Genomic DNA, 21,703 nt, shown 5'->3' with positions numbered 1-21,703 from the left:
ACAATGAGGGCGATAGATATTCAGATCAGGGTTTCTATCCAAGTCAGGATACATCCAAGTCAAGTGTGACTTGAAGGAGAATTTATAGATAATGGTTTCCCAATGCACTTGCGGCCCTTGGCCTTCTAACTGGTGGGTTTGGGAAGGTGTTGTCAAAGAAGCCTTGGCAGGATTCTGCAGAGCAGTTTGTTCATGATACACACTGCTGCCATTGTACAGCTTTGGTGGAGGGATGCTGATCAAAGGGACTGATTTGCATCCAGTCCCTTGAATGTTGTTGGAGTTGCACTGTGCAGGTAAATAGAGAGTATTCCATCACAATCCTTGTGGATGGTAGACAGGCTTTCCCTCCCACCCAGTCATTGCCTTCTTCCAGATCCTTCCATCAGGCAGAAGGTACAGAAGTCTGAAGATCCGCACATCCAGACATAGGAACAGCTTCTTCCCCACAGCTACAAGACTCCTCAATGACTCCCTCTCAGACTGATCTGTTCCGTGTAAGAGCACTATTCGCAATGCCCTATGCTGCTATTGCTCATGTATTTGCTTTGTTTGGCCCCCTTGTTCCGCACTGTAACCAATCACTGTTTGTCGATGTACCATTTGTCAATGTACTCTGTTGATTATTCTTTTTGTCGACTATGTACATACTGTGTATGTTCCCTCAGCCGCAGAAAAATACTTTTCACTGTACTTCAGTACATGTGACAATAAATCAAATCAATTAATCAAGGAGGTGAGATACTTACCGACGCCCGACCTCTGATCTGCTTTTGTAGTCACTGTATTTATCTAGCTGGTCCAGTTAAGTTTCTGGTCAATGCTAACCCTCAGGATGTTGATGGTGGAGTAATCACCAATGATATGAACAATGTCAAGGTGAAATGGGAGATGGTCCTTGCCTGGCACTGGTATGAATGCTGCCTACCATTTATCAATCCAAGCCTGATGTTCAGGTCTTTCTCAGAGTAGGCATGAACTGGTTCAATATCTGAGGAAATAAGAATAATACTGAACTCCAAACAGTTGTTAGTGAAATCCCCACATGTGACATTATGATGGAGCGGAGCACCTGAAAATGAATTGGGCTAAGGACACTACCCTGAAGGACTCCTGCAGCAAAATCCTGGGACTGAGATAATTGATCTCCAACAATTATAACCATCTTTCTTTATGCTAGGTATGACTTCAGTCAGTGGGGAGGTTTCCCCAATTCCTTACTAAATTAATTTACTTAAGTTCATTGGTGCCAAACTCTGTCAAATGTTGCCTTGATATTAAGAGCAGTCACATTCACTGTACCCTTGGAATTCAGCTATTTAGTCCAGGTTTACCCCAAGGCTGTAATGAGTTCTGAAGCCTAATGGCCCTAGCAAAACCTACTCTGAGCATCAATGAGGAGGTTATTGCTGAGTCAAATGCCACTTTATAGAACTATCAATAACCTCTTCCATCACTTTGCTGATGATTAAGAATACACCAATGGAATGGTGTCCTCCTTTTGAGGACAGATCACACCTGGGCAATTTTCCATATTGTCGAGTAGCTGCCAGTATTTTTCCAATTAAGGGGCAATTTAGCATGGCCAATCCACCTACCCTACACATCTTTGGGTTGTAGGGGTGTGTCCCACACAGACACGGGGAGAATTTGCAAACTCCACACGGACAGTGACCCAGGACAGGATTCAAACCCAGGACCTCAGTGCCATGAAGCAGCAGTGCTAACCACTGCACCACCGTGCTGCCCCAGCTGCCAGTATTGTAGCTAGACAAAAACAGCTTGAATGTAGGTGCTGTTAGTTTAGGAACACACGTCCTCAGTACTCCAAGAAAAATGTTGCTAGAGCCCAGCCTTTGTTGTACTCATGCACTCGGTTGTTTCTTGATATCACTCGGAATGAATCTAGGGAGGTTGGGGAGTGTCGTGGGTTATTCACCCTGGGGTAACACGGACTGCAACACGATGCAGTGAAATGATCAAGCATACACCAAACGTAGGCGTTGGTTCAATAAGATTTATTGAACTTCAGTAACGAAGCGCACAGCTACCTGTGGATTGACTCTCTACTACTCTAAGTAAACTGACATTACTATCTAGACCAGGCTAGCTCTGATCCACGTATAGAAGGTGTTGAATGATTTGTACACCCTGACTGTCACTACAGTTGTCACCAGTGGAAAGAGGCAGAGTGCTGATGCCTCGTGTGTTTTATAGTTGGAAGCCCCCCTCTGGTGTTCTGTCTGGTGATTGGTCATGTTCTATTCTGTATGTTGATTGGCACACCTGGGTGTCTGTCACTACCTGCTTTTACCTCATGATGTGCATGGGTGCATATAATGACAGGGAGGTGGCCATACTGCTCAATAAGAGGACCGCATTTACAGCAACGAGAATGGTTACGGGCCAAGGGGGATGATATGTCATGGTTAGTGGTGTCCTGGAAGGGGCACCAGTGGGCCTTGTAAACGTGTACGCTCCCAACTGGGACAATGTGTAATTCATGAAGAAAAACATGGCGGAAATCCCCGACATAGACATACACCGACTCATCATGGGGGGGGGGGGGGGGGGGGGGGGCGTATAGGACCCATGGACAGACAAATCAAACCCCAAATTCAGGAAAAAGTCAAACATGGCGAAGGAACTGGGCGTGTTCATGGACCAGATGGGAGCAGTGGACCCATGGAGGTTCACACACCCAGGGGAGAAGGAGTTCTTCTTCTTCCAGGTACACAGGGTATATACTAGGATCAACTTCTTTGTAGTGGGGATAGCGATGCTTCCAGGAGCGGTAGGAGCAGAGTACTCCGGAATCGGAATCTTCGACCACTCTTTACACTACGTGGGTGTGAGGTTGGGGATGTGCCGGGCGCAATTCCGCCCCCCATGGAGGCTGGACGGTCCTCCTGGCTGATAAGGTATTCTGCGAACAGATATCACAGGCCACAAATGGGTACATTACCAACAACCAGAATGGGGAGGTCTCACCCTCCACGTTCTAGGAGGCGCTGAAGGCAGTGATAAGGAGGGAAATTATTGTATAGAAGGCGTGCAAAGATAGAAAGGAGAATGCGGATAGGCAAGTGCTGGTTGACTCCATACTGGAGGTGAATCGGCAGTACTCCTCGGCCCCGACCGTAGAACTACTGGCAGAGAGGAAGAAGCTATAAATGGACTTTGACCTGTTCTCCACGGAGAAAGCAGAGCACCAGCTCCGTCGGACACAGGGGACCTTCCACGAACATGGAGACAAAGCCAGCCGTCAGCTGACTCACCGGCTGAGTAAGCAGGCAGCCACGAGGAAGATAGCCCAGGTTAGGGACAGCAGCGGCAGGCTAATCGCCATGTTGGAAAGAGTCAATGAGGTATTTGCAACCTTCGACCGGAGGCTGTACAGCTACAAGCCCTCCGAGGGGGACTCAGGGATGAAGCAGTTCCTCGACGGACTGGACAAAACATTTGCACCAGCATTGGCCCCACACGTGCGGGAGATGTTCGCAGACTCGCTAGTTAGGGGCACCCTGCCACCGACACTGGCACAAGCCTCAATATCGCTGATACCCAAAAAGGACAAAGACCCAATGGAATGGAGGTCCTGCAGGCCCATATCACTGCTCAATATAGATGCAAAGATTCTGGCAAAGGCTCTGGCAAAGCATCTGGAGAGCTGTGTGCCAGAGGTAGTCACAGAGGACCAAATGGGCTTTGTCAAGGGCAGGCAGCAAATATCGAACATCAGGCACCTGCTGAATGTGATAATGGCCCAATCCAGGGAGAGAACACCTGAGGTGATCATCTCCCTGAATGCAGAAAAGGCCTGCAACAGAATTGAGTGGAAGTACCTCATAGAGGTACTGGAACGGTTTGGGTTCAGGCGAGGGTTCACCTCATGGGTGAAGCTCCTATGGCAAGCATACAGACAAACACCACCAGCTCTGAATACTTCCAGCTGCACAGAGACAGGAGACAGGGATGCCCACTGTCCCCACTGCTGTCTGCTCGGGTAATTGAGCCACTGATGATCGCCCTCAGAATGGCAAAGGGGTGGAGTGGTATCGAAAGGGGGACAGAGAGGATAAAACAAAGAACAATACACCACAGGAACAGACTCTTCGGCCCTCCAAGCCTATTCCAGACATGATACCACCCTTGGCCAAAACCCTCAGTACTTCCTAGTGCCGTATCACTCTATACCCATCCTATCCATGTATTTGTCGAGATGCCTTTTGAACGCTATTAATGTATCTGTTCCCACAGCCTCCCCTGGCAACGCGATCCAGGCACTCACCACCCTCTGTATAAAAGAACTGCCTCGCACATCTCCTCTAAACTTTGCCCCACGGACCTTAGACCTATGCCCCCTGGTGACTGACCCCTCCACGCTGGGAATGAGTGCCTGCCCAGTTTATGCAGATGTGCTGCTCCTCTACCTCTTGTACCCCTGGGCCAGCAGGGAAGGGATAATGAAAACCCGAAAGGAGTTCAGAATCTTCTCGGGTTACAAACTTAACCTGAGTAAAAGTGAGATCCTCCCGGTGAACCTGCAGGGGGAAGGGCCAGAGTTGGGGAAGCTGCCGTTCAAACAAGCCCAAACCAAATTCCACTAGCTGAGGGATCCAAATCACCCATCATTGAACATGTATCAACAAATGGAACCTGGCGAGTCTGGTGGAGGAAATCAAAAGGGACCCGCAGAGGTGGGGCCCACTACCACTCTCCCTCGCAGAGGGAATACAGCCAATCAAAATGAACGTTCTGCCCATGTTCCTCTTCCTGTTTAGATCCTTCCTGACCTACATCCCCAAGGCCTTCTTCAACACGGTAAACAAATTAATTATGGCATTTGCATGGGAGGGGAAAAACCCGAGGATTCAAAAAAGGGAAACTCTGGAGACCTGTTGGAGGAGATACGCTCCCCCCAGACGAGACAAGGAATAAATGGGAGGAGGAACGAGGCGTAGAGATAGGGAGAGGACTCAGGATCGAAGCATTGCACAGGGTGAACTCCACATCCACATGCGCAGGGCTCAGCCTAACACAGTTAAAGGTGGTGCACAGAGCACACTTAACCAGAACCCGAATGAGCAGGTTCTTTCCGGAGGCCAAATGCGAACGGTGCCAGGGAGGCCCAATCAACCACACCCACATGTTCTGGGTCTGCCCCAGACTTGCCACATACAGGACAACCTTATCTGAGGCAATGTCCAGGGATGTGGGAGTGAGGGTCGAGCCATGCCCAAACATGGCTGTCTTTGGGGTTTCAGACCAGCCAGAACTCTTTATGGGGGGGGGGGGGCCGACGCCCTAGCCGTTGCCTCCCTGATAGTCCGCTGGAGAATCCTGCTCGGCTGGCGAGCAGCAGCATCACCCAAGGCTACAGATTGGCTGTGCGACCTGGCGGAATTTCTCAATCTGGAGAAAATATAATTTGCCGTAATGGGATCGGAAGAGAGTTTCCACAGGATGTAGAAACCATTCACCAACTTGTTCCAAGATCTGTTCGTAGACACCAACTAATAGAGTAAGTGTGGAGGGGGGGACGGTGACACACGAGGAAATTGAGAAGGACAAGGGACTAAAATTGTAGATAGATATCTATAAATACGCGCCCGGGCAAACTGGGAACTGCAACAAAAGTACATAGTTCAAAGGGGGTCTTGGTCACAACAGGAGGGAACACAATTGTTTGTAAATATCTGAATTTCCATGGTGACATGTAGGAGGAAGTCGCACGTTGGGTGTCTCCTGCTCAAGGCTTGATTTTTAGTAACTTTATGCCCGGTCCCAGGGACAAGTCATCAGCAAATAAGTGCAGGAAGACATAAGGAAGGAGGGGGATGTCCAAAAACCAAAAGAATGCTGCTGGGAAGAAAGGGGCGAGTGAAGGTTCGCTGTCGAGCGAAAAGGTCAGCTCGGCAACTGGAAAGATGGAGGAGGCTGGGTCGTTGGGTGGGGCCGCACTGTTCACGGCAGAAACGATGACTGAGGTAATGGTTGTGGAGTTTGAAAAGCAGTTTGGGCGGCACAGTGGTTCGCACTGATGCTTCAGAACTCCAGGGTCCCAGGTTCGATTCCCGGCTTGGGTCAGAGTCTGCACATTCTGCCCATGTCCACGTGGGTTTCCTCTGAGTGCTCAGGGTTTCCTCCCACAATCCAAAGATGTGTGGGTTAGGTGGATTGGCTATGCTAAATTGCCCTTAGTGTCTAAAAAAGATTAGGTGGGGTTATTGGGTTATGGGGATAGGGTGGAGGTGTGGGCTTAAGTGGGGTGCTCTTTCCAAGGGCTGGCGCAGACTTGGTGGGTCGCATGGTCTCCTCTTGCACTGTAAATGCTATGATTCTATGGAGGTGATCAGGAAGGAGATGATGGCGGCAATGAAAGTGCTGCTGGAGGATGCAATTGCCCCACGAAGGCGGCAGTGTCGAAGACATCAGCTGAGGTGCAGGAGCAGGGTGAGGAACTGAAAGGGCTGCAGGAGGCCTCATCGCAACACAGCAATCAGCTCACCTCGATGGGTGAGGGGCTGCTGAGGGTGGTGGAGGCCAACAAAGGACTGTGAGCGAAGGTGGAGGATCTGAAAAAACGATCTAGGCGGCAAAATCTGAGGATCGTGGGCCTGCCCGAAGGGGTGGAAGGCCCAGGGGCGACGAGTACTTTGCCAAGATGTTGGCAGAGCTGGTGGGAGTGGGGGAAGGTCCCTCTCGGTATGAATTGGATCGGGCTCATCGGTCGTTGAGGCCGAAACCGAAGGCGATTGAGCCGCCAAGAGCGGAGATTATTTGTTTCCACAGGTATCATGTGAAGGAGAAGGTCCTGAGTTGGGCGAAGCAGAAGTGGGAGGTGCAGTGGGCTGGAGCTTTTATATACATACACCAGGACTTAACCATGGAGCTGGCAGGTAGGCTGGCAGCCTTTGGCCGAGTGAAGACGATACTGTATAACAGCGGTGTGTGGTTCGGCGTAGTGTACACAGCTAAGTCTTTTTAAATATAAATTTAGAGTACCCAATTCATTTTTTCTAATTAAGGGGCAATTTAGTATGTCCAAACCATCGACTCTGCACATGGGTTGTGGGGGCGAAACCCACACAAACACAAGGAGAATGTGCAAACTCCACACGGACAGTGACCCCGAGCCGTGATCGAACCTGGGACCTCAGCGCCTTGAGGCAGCAATGCTAACCACTGCGTCACCATGCTGCCCTTGTACACAGCTAAGTTGAGGGTGACCTACAGCTCCAAAGACTCTTACTTCAAGATGGTATAAGGGGCGGAGGTGTTTGTGAAGGCAGAAGGACTGGGGCAGAAGTGAGAAATGGGACTGAGGATTGGTCTTGGACTGAGGTTAGGGGGGATGGAACATTGTATATTGTCCTATTTTTTATTCCATGTTATTATATGTGTTAAATGGGATGCAGTTGCCTATTCGGGTAAGGTAGGAGTTGGGATTTTTTGCAATGACTGTTTTCTGGGGTAGCACGGTGTTGCAGTGATTAGCACTGTTACCTACGACGCTGAGGACCCGGGTTCAATCCCAGGCCCGGGTCACTGTCCGTGTGGAGATTGCACATTTTCCCGTGTCTGCGTAGGTTTCACCCCCACAGCCCAAAGATGCTCAGGTTAGGTGGATTGTCCATGCAAAATAGCGTCATAATTGAAAAAAATAATTGGGTACTCTAAATTTATAAGAAAAAAAAGGCTGTTTTCTGGGGTTTTCTGGAATACTTACGCGGAATGTGAGGGGTTTGGGGGAGGGGGGCCAGTGAAGAGGTCGAGGATGTTTGCGCACCTAAAAGGCCGATGTTGTCATTCTACAGGAGACTCATCTGACGGTGAAGGACCAGGTGAGGCTCAGGAAGGGCTGGGTGAGCCAAGTATTTCATTTGGGATTCGACAGCAGGATGTGAGGGGGTAGTGGTTTTGGTGGGTAAGAGAGTGAGGTTCCAGATGGAGAAGGTGGTTGGGGAACAAGGGGGGTAGATACGCGATTGTAACAGGGGCATTGGAGGGGAGGTGCATGGCGTTGGCAAATGTGTACGGCCCTAACTGGGATAATGCAGGATTTGTGAAGAAGGTGTTTGGAGCCATTCCAGACTTGGATCGCACAAGCTAATAGCGGGAGGGTATTGGAATCTGGTGCAAGAGCCAAGGTTGGACAGGTTGCAACCGCGCTCACTTGCCTTGTCAGAGGGGGGGGGGGGCAAAGGCGCTGACTGGGCTTATGAGGGAAATGGGAGGGGTAGACCCCTGGAGATTCTTGCACCCGAGAGAGCGGTAGTATTTGTTTTTCTCCTCGGTTCATGAGGTTTATTCGAGGGTAGACTTTTTTGTAGTTGGGAAGGCATTGCTGGCAGAGGTTAGGGGATTGGAGCATTCGGCAATACCGATCTCGGGTCACGTGCCGCATAGGTGGAGATGGTCCTGGAGAAAGGGTAACACAGAGATCAGGGTGAAGAATGGACGTGGGGTTGCTGGGGGTCCAAAGTTTTTGTGAGAAGATCAGGAGGGTGATTGAGGAGTTTGTGGGTTTTAACTGCATCGGGGAAGTATCACAGGCGATCATATGGGAGGCCTTAAAGGTGGTAATGAGGGAGGAGGTGATATCGTTTAAGGCCAAGGTAGATAAAGAGGAGAGGGAAGAGCAACAAAGGAGGTGTTGGAGGTGGACAGAAGGTACGCGGGTGGTGCAGATCCGGCATTTTTGGACAGAAAGAGGGAGAATCAGGGGCGTCATTCTCCGACCCCCCGCCGGGTCGGAGAATGGCCGTTGGCCGCCGTGAATCCCGCCCCCGCCCCCACCGAAGTCTCCGCTCCCGGAGATTGGGCGGGGGCGGGAATCCAGCCGCGCCGGTTGGCGGGACCCCCCGCTGGATTCTCCGGCCCGGATGGGCCGAAGTCCCGCCCAGGAATTGCCTGTCCCGCCGACGTAAATCAAACCTGGTATTTACCGGCGGGACCAGGCGGCGTGGGCGGGCTCCGGGGTCCTGGGGGGGGGGCGCGGGGCAATCTGACCCCGGGGGGTGCCCCCACGGTGGCCTGGCCCGCGAACGGGGCCCACCGATCCGCGGGCGGGCCTGTGCCGTGGGGGCACTCTTTCCCTTCCGCCTCCGCCACGGTCTCCACCATGGCGGAGGCGGAAGAGACTCTCCCCACTGCGCATGCGCGGGAAACTGACAGCGGCCGCTGACGCTCCCGCGCATGCGCGGGGAAACTGACAGCGGCCGCTGACGCTCCCGCGCATGCGCCGCATTTCCGCGCCAGCTGGCGGGGCAACAAACGCCATTTCCGCCAGCTGGAGGGGCGGAAATCCCTCCGGCGTCGGCCTAGCTCCTCAATGTTGGGGCTCGGCCCCCAAAGATGCGGAGCATTCCGCACCTTTGGGCCGGCGCGATGCCCGTCTGATTGGCGCCGTCTTTGGCGCGACATCGCGCCGTTGGGGGAGAATTTCGCCCCAGGTTAGCTTTGACCGGTTGTCCACGAGGAAAGTGGTGCACAAACTGAGGCGGGCGAGGGGAGCAATTTACGAATATGGGGAGAAGGAGGAGTGCATGCTGGCAGGCCAACAAATCCCCAGATCTTAGTGAGGAGAACTTACAGGATCAGATGAGTTGATGTTTGCATGCCCAACTCTCACGCTAGGGTCGATGTCAAGTGTTTGTTTATTATTGCACTCATTTGATACAACAGCAAATCTGGCCTATTTGAGTCAACCAAGGCAAGTTTGCAAAGGGCATTGGTGAACGAGTTGGATTTTTCTAACATTCTAATAGCTGGATGGTCAGCAATAATGATGCTAACTTTACATTCTAAATTTGCTTAATTATCTGATATCAAATTCATAAACCACCATTACCGGTTTTAAACGCAAACCTCCAGATCATAAATCCAGGCCTCTGCATTTCTCATCCAACAACATAACCACAATCCTATCATAATGATCCTTCATTAAATGTTTTGCTCCTCCATTAAATGTTTTTAAGATAAAGATAGATAGTTATTTGAAGAATAAAGGGATTGAGGGTTATGGTGTTCGGGCCAGAAAGTGGAGCTGAGTCCACAAAAGATCAGCCATGATCTCATTGAATGGTGGAGCAGGCTCAAGGTGCCAGATGGCCTACTCCTGCTCCTAGTTCTTATGTTCTTATGAAACACCCATCTATTAGTTCATTTACTACTTGAACTTTGATCCACAATGCTAACAACATCTCCGCCCAGTTAGTCTTTTCTAACTTCAGTGCAGGTACTACGATGCCTGTGACTATATTCTAGATTCCTAAACTAATAGACTCGGATTTTGCAGTGTGTAGCACCGTCAATATGACGCGAGGCAGGTTGAGGTAATGTCAATTGAAGGCTTTATTAAGCAGAACTTTATCCCCAGCAGCGTGGTTACAGAATGCAACTGCTGAGGGAAATGGAGGGAAAAACTGGGTTCTTATACCGGCATTTCTGGGTGGAGTCCAGTAGGTGGCAGATCCTATCAGGACCTGGCATCCCTCCACTAATAGCCTGTCGACACGTGGTGTACCGTATTACCCCTAATACATACCACCACACAGTGGTAATGACGGTGAAACTCTCAGCATTCATCAAGCCTCTGCTGAAGGCAAAGAATACCAGACACCACACCAGCAGTGCTGCAGCACAGGAGGAAAGTTATCATCACAAATGATGATGGTGTCATCGCGCACTGAGATGATGTAATCATACACAGAGATGACATCATCATGGGCTTCCCATTTGAATTAAGAAATGCCTACCTGTGTTTGTGAGTAAAATGGCTTAGCAAACTGAATTGCAGTGTATTTCTGGCTAGTCATTCTTTTAGACTCCTGTAGCTGAGGGCTGCAAAAATAATTTTACAAAACAATTTTATGCACATGCCTATTTAAATGTTTCTTCTGTCCTCGTCTTAGAATACCAGATATAAAGGCATCTGCTGCCAGACAGTGGACAGACAAGCTGAAAACTGGACAGTCCAGTATAAAACCGGCGAATGCCCACTCTAGTGTTGACGGTACTCCATTCAAGCTGACAGCAACGCCTGGAGTCTGCATCATTCTGGTATAGGCAGCTGTTTGGGTGCCATGGTTTTCTTCCTGAAATAGACTTCTTTGTGATCTTCATTGAGACCAATAACCTATAAGAATGAATTTGAAGTCCTTGCCAATAGCTGAAAGATTGACACAAAAAGATTTTACATTTTAAGACTTTTACTTTAAGGAAAGACTAAAATTACTCTTGACTAAGCACTATCATTTTAAACCACAAAACAGAAGACTCTCCATTTTCATTGAGCACAACCAAAAATATACTTCACAGATATACTTCACACTGTCCTTTAAGTAGACATTCAATATTCTTGGAACCAGTCCAAGGTGATTCTTATCTCCCAATGGTTTACTTGTGTTATTTTCCTTTCTCAACTTGGGAACTTTAAATCTCAGAATTGTCTTTCACAGTGAGATTCTTTACCTGAGGATTCTTCTTCAAGCACAAGCTAGCCAAATCTTCCAGCCTTGTTTCAACTCCTCATCGGTCTTTTCAATCCGAGCCTGCGCTCCCACCAGCATTCCTGCCAGGTGAATCACAGCGTGTTGCAGCCTACAGCTGCTCACACTCTCCTGCTTCCTAGCAGAGTAACCTTGTCTGTGTATTTTTTGGGATATCTTAGCCCCTTCCCCTCTCAAAGACCATCTGCATGGCAACATGAATCACATGGGCCTTGTATCCTGGTAGAAATCACAATGAGCTATTGTTGAGAATACAAATTTATTTTATCTTGGAAGTAAATGGATAGTTTAAAGCACAACTGTTTACAACCCAACATTCTCAACACTTTTCCGGGACTTTGGATACTCACAGTCTCCACTGTTAACACATAGGTTGCTTCCACTGCCTGCAAGTGTAAATATTTTGCACCTTGCTCCCAATCAAACAATCTAACAATTCCAGCAATCAAACCACCCAGGCTTGCCATCAGGCAGGCTGGAACAGGCCACATGACATACTTCATGTTGTTTTAAATTAAACACATAGTCCTAAAACATAGAATTATAAAGTTTATAAAATTGCTAACAACTTTAGGACCCTTTCGACATCCGGTGGTGACATGTAGGTAGAGGTCATATGTTTGGTGGCTCCCAGTAAAGTTTTCATTTTTTGGCCCTTTTCCTCCAGTTTTAGGGGAACTTTTATGTGCACTGTCTCCAACAAAGGTGTGGGTCTTAGACTTTGTCAAATTCCCAATGAAAAGGAATGAGAAAAGGCCAGCGGGTCCGAGCACGGTGTGGAGTTCTGAGGGAGGAAAGATGGCGGAGCAAGCTCGCCTGGTGGGGCTGCAGCCATTATGGTGGATACGCTGGCTGAGGTGATGATGATGGAGTTTGAGCAGCAGTGTGTTAAGCATTTTGAGCAGCATGGGAAGGAGATGATGTGAACTCTCAAATAGTCACTGGCTCCAACTGTCATGTGAGAGTACCTTTAAGAAATGGGTGTTTATAAATGGGTGTGTATATAAATATCTGTAGTGAGAGTACCTTTAAGGGGTGTTTACTACTGCAGTGATATCAGAGAGTGGGTGGAGCTGGACTGTCTGTCAGCTTTTTACTTTCATTTTTGAGCAGGCTGCAGGGTGTGTTTTAGTTTCATTTTCAGTGTTGAAGCTGAAGCCAGTCAGAGCAGGTGTACTGCTGTTCTCTCTGCCATCAAAAGACTATCTCTTGATCATTTGCTGAATTCAGAATTCTAAATGTTTTCAGTAGTGACTTTAACCCGATGTGCTTCTGATAAAGGTTTTGTTTTTAAGTCGTATGGATGTTAAAAGGAAAGCTTAAAGGATTACTTAGTGTTGTAGTCTTTGGGGGGTATATTTGAATTAATGGTTGCTAAGATGTTCACTGCATGTTTTAAAAAGGTTAACTTGAGTTCATAGAATAAACATTGTTTTGGTATTTTTAAAAAAACTTTTCCATTTTTGCTGTACCACGCCTGTAGAGTGGGCTGTGTGCTCCCCATACCACAATCTATTAAAAGTTGTGGGTCAGGTGAACTCCATGATACACTTTGGGGTTCTCTAAGCCCTGGCCCATAACACAACAAAGGAGGCTCTTGGGAAAATGTCAGAGATGGTGGGGGAGAATGGTGAGGTGTTGAAGGAGGTGAAGGAGGCACTACCACAGCACATAAACTAGCCCACCTCGCTGGAAGACGAGCTGATGAAGGTGGAGGACAGTAATAAAGGGCTGAGAGCCAAGGTGAACGATCTGGAAAGCAGGTCACAGCAGCGGAATCTTTGAATTGTGGAGCTGCCTGAGGGGCTGGAAGCCCCAAGGCCGATGGAGTACTTTTCGGGGATGTTTGTGAAATTGCTGGGGGAGGAGGATAATACTTCCTCTTTGAGCTGGATAGGGCTCATTGGTCACTCATGTTATAGTTGGGGATGTTTTGAGGACAGTGGGCTAATGTGTTGGTTTCCCTCCCCCCTTTGTTTTGTGTTTAACATGTTTGGTTATTAACAAAAAACAAATATTTTCAAAAAGAAAATTTAGGCCCCTTATATATGCAAATGAAGGAAGGGAGGGTGGCAAACACTTCTATCAGGCTCCCTGCACTGAATTGTTCAACCATGAGTAGAACAGTATTCAGAATCAATTGCTTTTCTGCTGTCCTTGCCTTACCCTACTCTGGGTTCTGTCTAAAAGTTACTGCCAGCGAGGCAAATAGGCTGAGATTGGAATTATTCTCATGGGCAAGCTTTCTCTCAATTTTCGCAATGAGGTCTGTGTTCCAGCGCTGGGCAAATCTCAGGCCTACCAGTTAAGGTATTTGTTGTACAACAGCAACAGTAACAAAACTTGTGTTTGCAAAGCATGGGTTGTATGACATCCCAAGACCTTAGAAGGAATATAATGAATGAAAATTTGACAACAAGCCAGAGAAGGAGACTATATAGGCAGATGTTCATTAACTCGGTTAAAGAGGTATGCATTGAGGTGCATCTTAAAGGAAGATAATTAAATAAAGAAGTGGACAAAGTAAATTGGCAGAAACAGTTCCCCCTCGTAAAAGGATCAGGGTACAGATTTAAGGTGATCTGCAAAGAAGCAAATGCGTTGTGAAAAATCTTGTTCACATAACAAGTGATTTGGGTCTGGAATGCACTGCCTGGAAGTGTGGTGGAGGCAAGTTCAATTGAGGCATTCAGGAGGATATTAGATGTTTACTTGAATAGAAATAATATGCATGGGTATGGAGAAAAGGCAGGGAAATGGTACTAAAGCATAATGCTCATTTGGAGAGCCAGTGCAGGCACAAGGGGTCAAATAGCCTCCTTCTGTACTGCAATAATTCTGTGATTCTGTGAGAGGTTTGAGGAGGGAATCCCATAGCTCAGGACCCAGGTAGCTGAAGGCATGGTCACCAAAGATGGACTGATTAAAATTGTGGACATTCAAAAGGCTAGAATTGGAGGAGCACAAATATCTCAGAGATTATAAGGCAGGCGAAGGGGCAAGGCCATAGAGGAATTTGGAAACACGGATGAGAATTTTAAAATCAAGACGTTGCTTGGCTGGAAGCTAAAGTAGATCAATGAGCACAGGGCCCATGAGTGAATGAAGCTCAGTGCAAGTTGGGCAAAAACAGCATGATTTTGGATGACCTCAAATTTAGGGAGGGTGACAGATGGGAGGCCAGATAGGATATTGGAATATTCAAGTCTAGTGGTAACAAAGACTGGAATGGATGTTTCAGTAGCAGATGAGCTAAGGCAGGCACGGATTTGGGTCATGTTAGGTTCCCATACAAGTATCCCAACATTTTGCAACTTGTAAGAGTATGAGGGAGGACTACTAAACCACAGGAGTAATCATACTGACCAATAGATATCTTTCATGGTAAAACAAACTTTAATTTAAACACAGAATTAACCATATTAACAACAATTAACAGTTAAACAGTTCTTAAATTAATGGGATAAACTTTTAATCACTATCTACACCTGCCACTATATATTCCAATTAAGCAAGCCAATACAGTTCAAAAGGCACTTATGAATTTTTATAAAAATATATTTTATTAGGGTATTTGCAATTTTTGTAATAATAATAACAGCGACATAAACATGGTACAATAAACATTTCCACCCCCACCACAATCGTCACACACCCCAACCATAAAACAACAATCTGGCCCTCTCCCCGCTTCTGCTGACATTTTAATTTTCCCGAGAAAGTTTCTCGCGACTGAGAACCCCAGCCATGTCACTAACACAGGTCTCTGCACTCGGGGGCTTCGAGTCCCTCCACATTAATAAGATCCGTCTCCGGGCAACCCTGGAGGCAAATGCCAAGGCGACGGCCTCTTTCGCACCATGAACTCCCGGCTCTTCCGACACTCCAAAGTTCGCCACCTCCGGACACCCCGTGTTTTGAGTATTGTGGACATTGCCTGAGCGAAACCCTGCTAAAACCCTCTAAGCTCCGGGCATGCCCAAAACATGTGGACATGATTTGCTGGGCTTCCCGCGCACCTCACACACCTGTCCTCTACCCCAAAAAACTTGCTCATCAGGGCCACCGTCATGAGTGCCCACTGGACTACCTTGAATTGTCTAAGGCTAAGCCTGGCACATGATGAGAATGTGTTAATCCTGCTTAGGGCATCCGCCCACAGACCTGCCTCCATCTCTCCTCCTAGCTCATCTTCCCACTTGCCCTTAAGCTCCTCCACCAGAGTTTCCTCCGATTACAAAAGGTCCTGGTAAATATCTGATACCTTCCCTTCTCCCACCCAGGTACTGGAGATGACTCTGTCCTGTATCCCCGGTGATGGCAGCAGCGGAAGGCCGGAACCTGCCTTCTCAAGAAGTCTCGCACCTGCAGATACCTAAACCCATTCCCTGCTGGCAATTCAAATTTATCCTCCAAGGCTTTCAAGCTGGGGAAGCTCCCATCTATAAATAGATCCCCCATCATCCTAATTCCTGCCCTTTGCCATCTCCGGAACCCACCATCCAGCCTTCCCGGTACAAACCGATGATTATTATAAGTCGGGGTCCAAATCGATGCTCCCTCCACTCTCTTATATCTCCTCCACTGCCCCCAGATTCTCAGAGCCACCACCACCACTGGACTTGTGGAGTATCAGGCTGGCGAGGGCGGGAGAGGTGCCGTTATCAGTGCTCCCAAACTTGTGCCTTCACATGACGCCTCCATCCGCTCCCACACCAACCCCTCCCCCACTACCCACTTCCTAATCATGGCTATATTAGCCGCCCAGTAGTAATTGCAAATGTTGGGCAGCGCCAACACACCCACTCCCCCACTGCGTTCCAGCAACACTTTCTTCACTTGCGGGGTTTTACCTGCCCACACAAAGCCCAAAATAACCTTATTAACCCGCTTGAAAAAGGCCCTCTGGGTGAAGATGGGGACGCACTGAAAGACAAACAGAAATCTGGGGAGGACCGTTATTTTCACAGTCTGTACCCTCCCCGCCAGTAATAGCGGGATCATGTCCCAGCTCTTAAAGTCCTCTTTCATTTGTTCTACGAGCCGGGATAGGTTTAACTTGTGCAGTGCCTCCCATTCTCGGGCCACCTGAATTCCCAGATATCGAAGGTCTTTCCTACCATTCTAAACGGCAGCTCTCCCAGTCTCTTCTCCTGTCCTCTTGCCTGGATCGCGAACATCTCGCTTTTTCCCATGTTCAATTTATACCCCCAAAATTTACCAAATTCCCCGAGGATCCGCATAACTTCCCCCATCCCCTCCAACGGGTCTGAAATATGCAGGAGCATCTGCGTAAAGCGAGACTCTGTGCTCCACTCACCCCCCCCCCCCCCCCCAACCAGCCCTTTCCAGTTCCTAGAGGCTCTTAGCGCCATGGCCAGTGGCTCTATGGCCAGAGCAAACAGTAGCGGGAAGAGGGGACACCCTTGCCTCGTCCCTAGGTGTAGTTTGAAATACCCCGACCTCAGCCGGTTCGTACGCACACTCGCTACTAGTGCCTGATAGAGCAACCGCACCCAGTCAATGAAGCCCTCACCAAACCCAAACTGTCCCAGAACCTCCCACAGGTAATCCCACTCCACCCGATCAAAAGCTTTCTCCGCATCCATCGCTACCACCACCTCCGCCTCCTCTCCTTCTGAGGGCATCATAATAATATTTAAAAGCCATCGAACATTGGCTGTGAGTTGCCTGCTCTTTACAAATCCCGTCTGGTCTTCCCTTATCACCACCGGGACATAATCCTCTATCCTTGTGGCCAGTATCTTAGCCAGCAGTTTGGCGTCCACATTCAGCAGAGAGATTGGCCTGTATGACCCGCATTGCTCCGGATCATTCTCCCGTTTCAGGATCAATGAAATCGAGGCCTGCGACATTGTTGGGGGAGGACTGCCATCTCCCTTGCTTCATTTAATGCCCTCACCAGCAGTGGGCTCAATATCTCTGAAAACATCTTATAGAATTCCACCGGGTAGCCGTCCGGCCCCGGAGCCTTGCCGACTGCATGCCCTGCAGCCCCTCAAGTATTTCCTCAATTTCAATTGGGGCTCCCAGCCTTTCCATCAGATCCTCATCCACCCTCAGGAACCTCAACTGACCCAAAAAGTGCTTCATCCCCTCCACCCCAGCCGGGGGTTCCGACTCATATAATTTGCTGTAAAAGTCCTTAAACACCTCATTCACCCCCACTGGGTCCAGGATTGTAATCCCACCTCTACTCTTTACTCTCCCTATCTCCCTGGCCGCCTCTCTTTTTATGAGCTGGTGCGCTAACATTCTTCTTGCCTTTTCCCCATACTCATAAATCGCCCCCCTTGCCTTCCTCAGCTGTTCCACCGCTTTCCTTGTAGTCAACAGCCCAACTCTGCCTGTAACCTCCGCTGCTCCCTCAGTAGCCCAGCATCCGGGTCTTCTGAGTATCTCCTGTCTGATGTGTTATGTACTCTGGGATAACAAAGGCTGCAACTCAATGCAGCTATGACCAAAAGATACTTTCAAGTAAGTTCAATGTGATTTATTGAACCATTAGCACAGTTCTCTATGAGTTCGTCTCTCCTGCTAATCTTGCTATAGTAACTCAATCTAACTAACCAGTCTGCTCTAAGCCACGTGGTGGGTGTGATGCTTCTGATCTGCCCCTGCCCTTCTCTCTAAGTGTCGCCTGTGGAAAGAGACAGAGCATGTATGCCCTGTCCTTTTATATGGGTTGTGTAATGCCCCCTTGTGGTAGTTTAACCTCTGGGTGTTTTGACTGCTCATTGGTCGTGTCCTATTCTATGGGCGGGATTCTCCGACCCCCCGCCAGGTCGGATCGCTGGGGGGGTGGTGTGAGCACCCCCCCCCGGCGATTCTCCGGCCCGCAATGGGCTGAAGTCCCACAGCTTCTATGCCAGTCCCGCCGGCGTAAATTGAGCCAGGTCCCTTACCGGCGGGACCTGACAGCGCGGGCAGGCACTGGGGTCCTGGGGGGGGGGGCGCGGGGCAATCTGGCCCTGGGGGGTGCCCCCATGGTGGCCTGGCCCGCGATCTGGGTCCATCGATCCGCAGGCGGGCCTGTGCCATGGGGGCACTCTTTTCCTATGCGCTGACCATCAGCCTCCGCCATGGCTGACACGTAGGTGAAACCCCCCCCTTGTGCATGCATGGGGATGACATCAGCAGCCGCTGACGCTCCCGCGCATGCGCGGAATCGCGCCGGCCGGCAGAGTCCCTTCGGCCCCAGCTGGCATGGCGCCAAAGGCTTTCCGTGCCAGCCGGCGGGGTGCCAACCACTCCGGGGCGGGCCTAGCCCCTAAAGGTGCGGAGGATTCTGCACCTTTGGGGCAGCCCAACGCCGGAGTGGTTCACGCCACTCCGTCCCGCCGGGACCCCGCCCCGCCGGGTAGGGGAGAATCCCGCCCAATGTGTTCATTAGCTGTATGTCTGCATGTCATGACATCTCTGGTGCTCCCTCTAGTGTTTACTTAGTTGTAGTGTATTTACATTAACCCCTTGTGTATTTACATGGATGCATATCACCACATCCCCCCTCTTTTCGTCTTACATATTTTCTGTACTTGGTTAAAGAAAATTGAACAAAATAGGTAGATAAGTGATGACATGTACAAGTCATGATGACAGTGATGATTATACAATACCAAATAATATTTATGAGTCCAAAGTTCATGAATTTACACAGCCGAGTGGCTTTCTTGTGCCATTATGGAAGTGTCAATGTTGATGTTGTCATTCCCTTGTGAACGCCACATCAAAGATTACTATAAAAAATAAGAGTTTGTGGTTTAGGAGGTAACACATTAGCAAGGATAGAAGATTGGTTGGCTAACAGAAAGCAGAGAATAGGGATAAATGAGTAATTTTCAGGCAGGCAAGCTGTAACAGGTGGAATGCCGCAGAGATCAGTGCAGTGGCCGGGTCATCTCCCCTGCCTAGGTTGTTGACTGCCTGGGTTCGGGTGAGATGGTCTGTTGGAAGTAATGAGGTTTTGTGCTTCGATCATTAGACTGTGTGGAAGAAGCTGACAATTGCTCACCGTTTGTGATCCTGCTTTGCCTTTGATTCTGTCTTTGTGTGCCGCTGGAGAAGTCTTTATCCTGATAACGGCCATGCATCTCAGTTCTTGTCCTGGACTTTACTCCCCGATAATTACATGTTGTCTGTTGATGTTGTCAATATATTTGTTTGCAGGGAAGTGAATAATTTGGGTGTGATGTCCTGCATCATTGCTTATCCTGGTTTAATAAGTTTATTTCACGTTATGCTGAATGTTGAGTTCGGGATTTGTGCTCAGTCTCTTTGTCCTAATGTATCCTTGGTGGAAAGATGAGCAGAGCCTGAGCGGGAGGAGGGGTGGAGGGGAGGGGTTTGTAGGATTAGTAATGTCCTCACTATGTTTGAGGAAGGTCCTCCAGTGTGAGTTAGTTCCTTGTTTTTTGTTTTGTGCATTTTCCTTTTTCAGGCCCACGCAGGTGGTGTGATATCCTGTTGAGGACTGGGACTTGTGTGGCTCCCCTTTAGGGATGAGTCAGTTGTTTCTCCTGATACGGGTCTCCCTCTTTGACTGCTGGGTGGATGGTGATCTATGGGGCATAGTTCTCCTGAGTTTCTATTTGGTGACGGTGCCGGGTTAGGCCAAGTTTGGCTCTGCTGCTCCTTGGATGGGTATATCCTTTTTTTCCTATGGGAGACCCTGGGTTGAGATTTGAGGCTTGGTGATGCCCGGTTCTCCCTCACCGTCCTGTAGTTATATCATGGCTGCCTGTTCTGGCTGGGGCCAGAAGGTAATTTGCGCTGTAAGTAAGTCAATTTCCCCTTTAGATGTTGGATTCTTGGGATATTACTTTTTTCTCTCATTTTGTGTTGTAGCTATGGGTACGATGCAAGCCTGTGATGTTGCCGGTATCCTATTCTGGTGCAGACAGGTTTTATATAGGGAATAGTTTACAACTAAGGGGTCTCCCACTTAAAACAGAGATGAGGAGGATTATTTTCTATCAGAGGGTTGTTAGTCTTCGGAAATTCTCTTCCCCAGGGAGCATTGGATGCAGGGTCATTGAATATTTTTAAGGCTGAATTTGATAGATTCTTTTTAAAAATAAATTTTGAGTCCCCAATTATTTTTTTCCAATTAAGGGGCAATTTAGCGTGACCAATCCACCTACCCTGCACATCTTTGGGTTGTGGGGGTGGAACCCATGCAAACACGGGGAGAATGTGCAAACTCCACACGGACAGTGACCCAGGGCCAGGATCGAACCTCGGTCCTCAGCGCCATAGGCTACAGTGCTAACCACTGCGCCATTGTGCCACCCGACAGTTAGGTAGATGCTTGATTGACAAGGGAGTCAAAGGTTATAGGGGGTGGGAGGGGATGAGGTTTAGACAGGAAAATAGAGCTGAAAGTAGAGGCCACAGTATGGGGAAGACTTGGAAAAGAATGGTGTAGCCAACCATGTCAAAGACTGCTGGCAGATTGAGAAAAATGGGAAGGAAATGCTTACTTTTGTAACAATCACAGAGATTGTCATTTTTGACTTTGCTGAGAGCCATTTCACTGCTGTGGTGAACCGGAAACTGATTGGAGAGACTCAAATATGAAGTTCTGGAAAAATACACCCAAAAGCCAACTTTATTCCATTGCTCCGTATTCCCTAAGGGAATGGGACATGGTCCTGACATAACATTGGCCGGGATGGAGAGGAGGGAGAGGAAAGTTAGGCTCAGTCTAACAACGCTGAGGTTTGGGCATCCAGTTAGGGTATCATTGGTGTGGCGCTTACCCATGCTGTTCTTTTTGAGAAGAATTTGATCATTTATGCCCTTTTCCTTTGGTACCCTTGCCTGCTGGCTCCTTTGTGTCCTTCCCCCATAAACCACATGCCCCTTCTGCAGATTGAGAATGTGCCCAGTACATACCATGCATCCAGCAGTCTTTCACAAGCTGTTGGAGTGCAACAACACTGTCCTGGCCACGCGGTGCTTCAAGTCAGACAAGCCCACAGTTCCAACAATTTATACAAACAAGCCAATCGTACTTCATCCACACATAACACCTGTGCAGCATTGGTGCTGGAGGCACAGTGTTCGGGCAATTGCATTGACCCCTATGCATTAATCTTCTGCTCACTGATACTGTCAGCAGTCTTTTTGCTTTTGTGAGAACAAGAATTGGAGAAATTTGAAAAAGT

Source organism: Scyliorhinus torazame, chromosome 3 (genome assembly GCF_047496885.1).
Source record: "Scyliorhinus torazame isolate Kashiwa2021f chromosome 3, sScyTor2.1, whole genome shotgun sequence".
In the NCBI taxonomy this organism is placed as follows: Eukaryota; Metazoa; Chordata; class Chondrichthyes; order Carcharhiniformes; family Scyliorhinidae; genus Scyliorhinus; species Scyliorhinus torazame.
The sequence above is the reverse complement of the archived record's forward strand: the minus strand, read 5'-3'. Positions refer to the sequence as shown.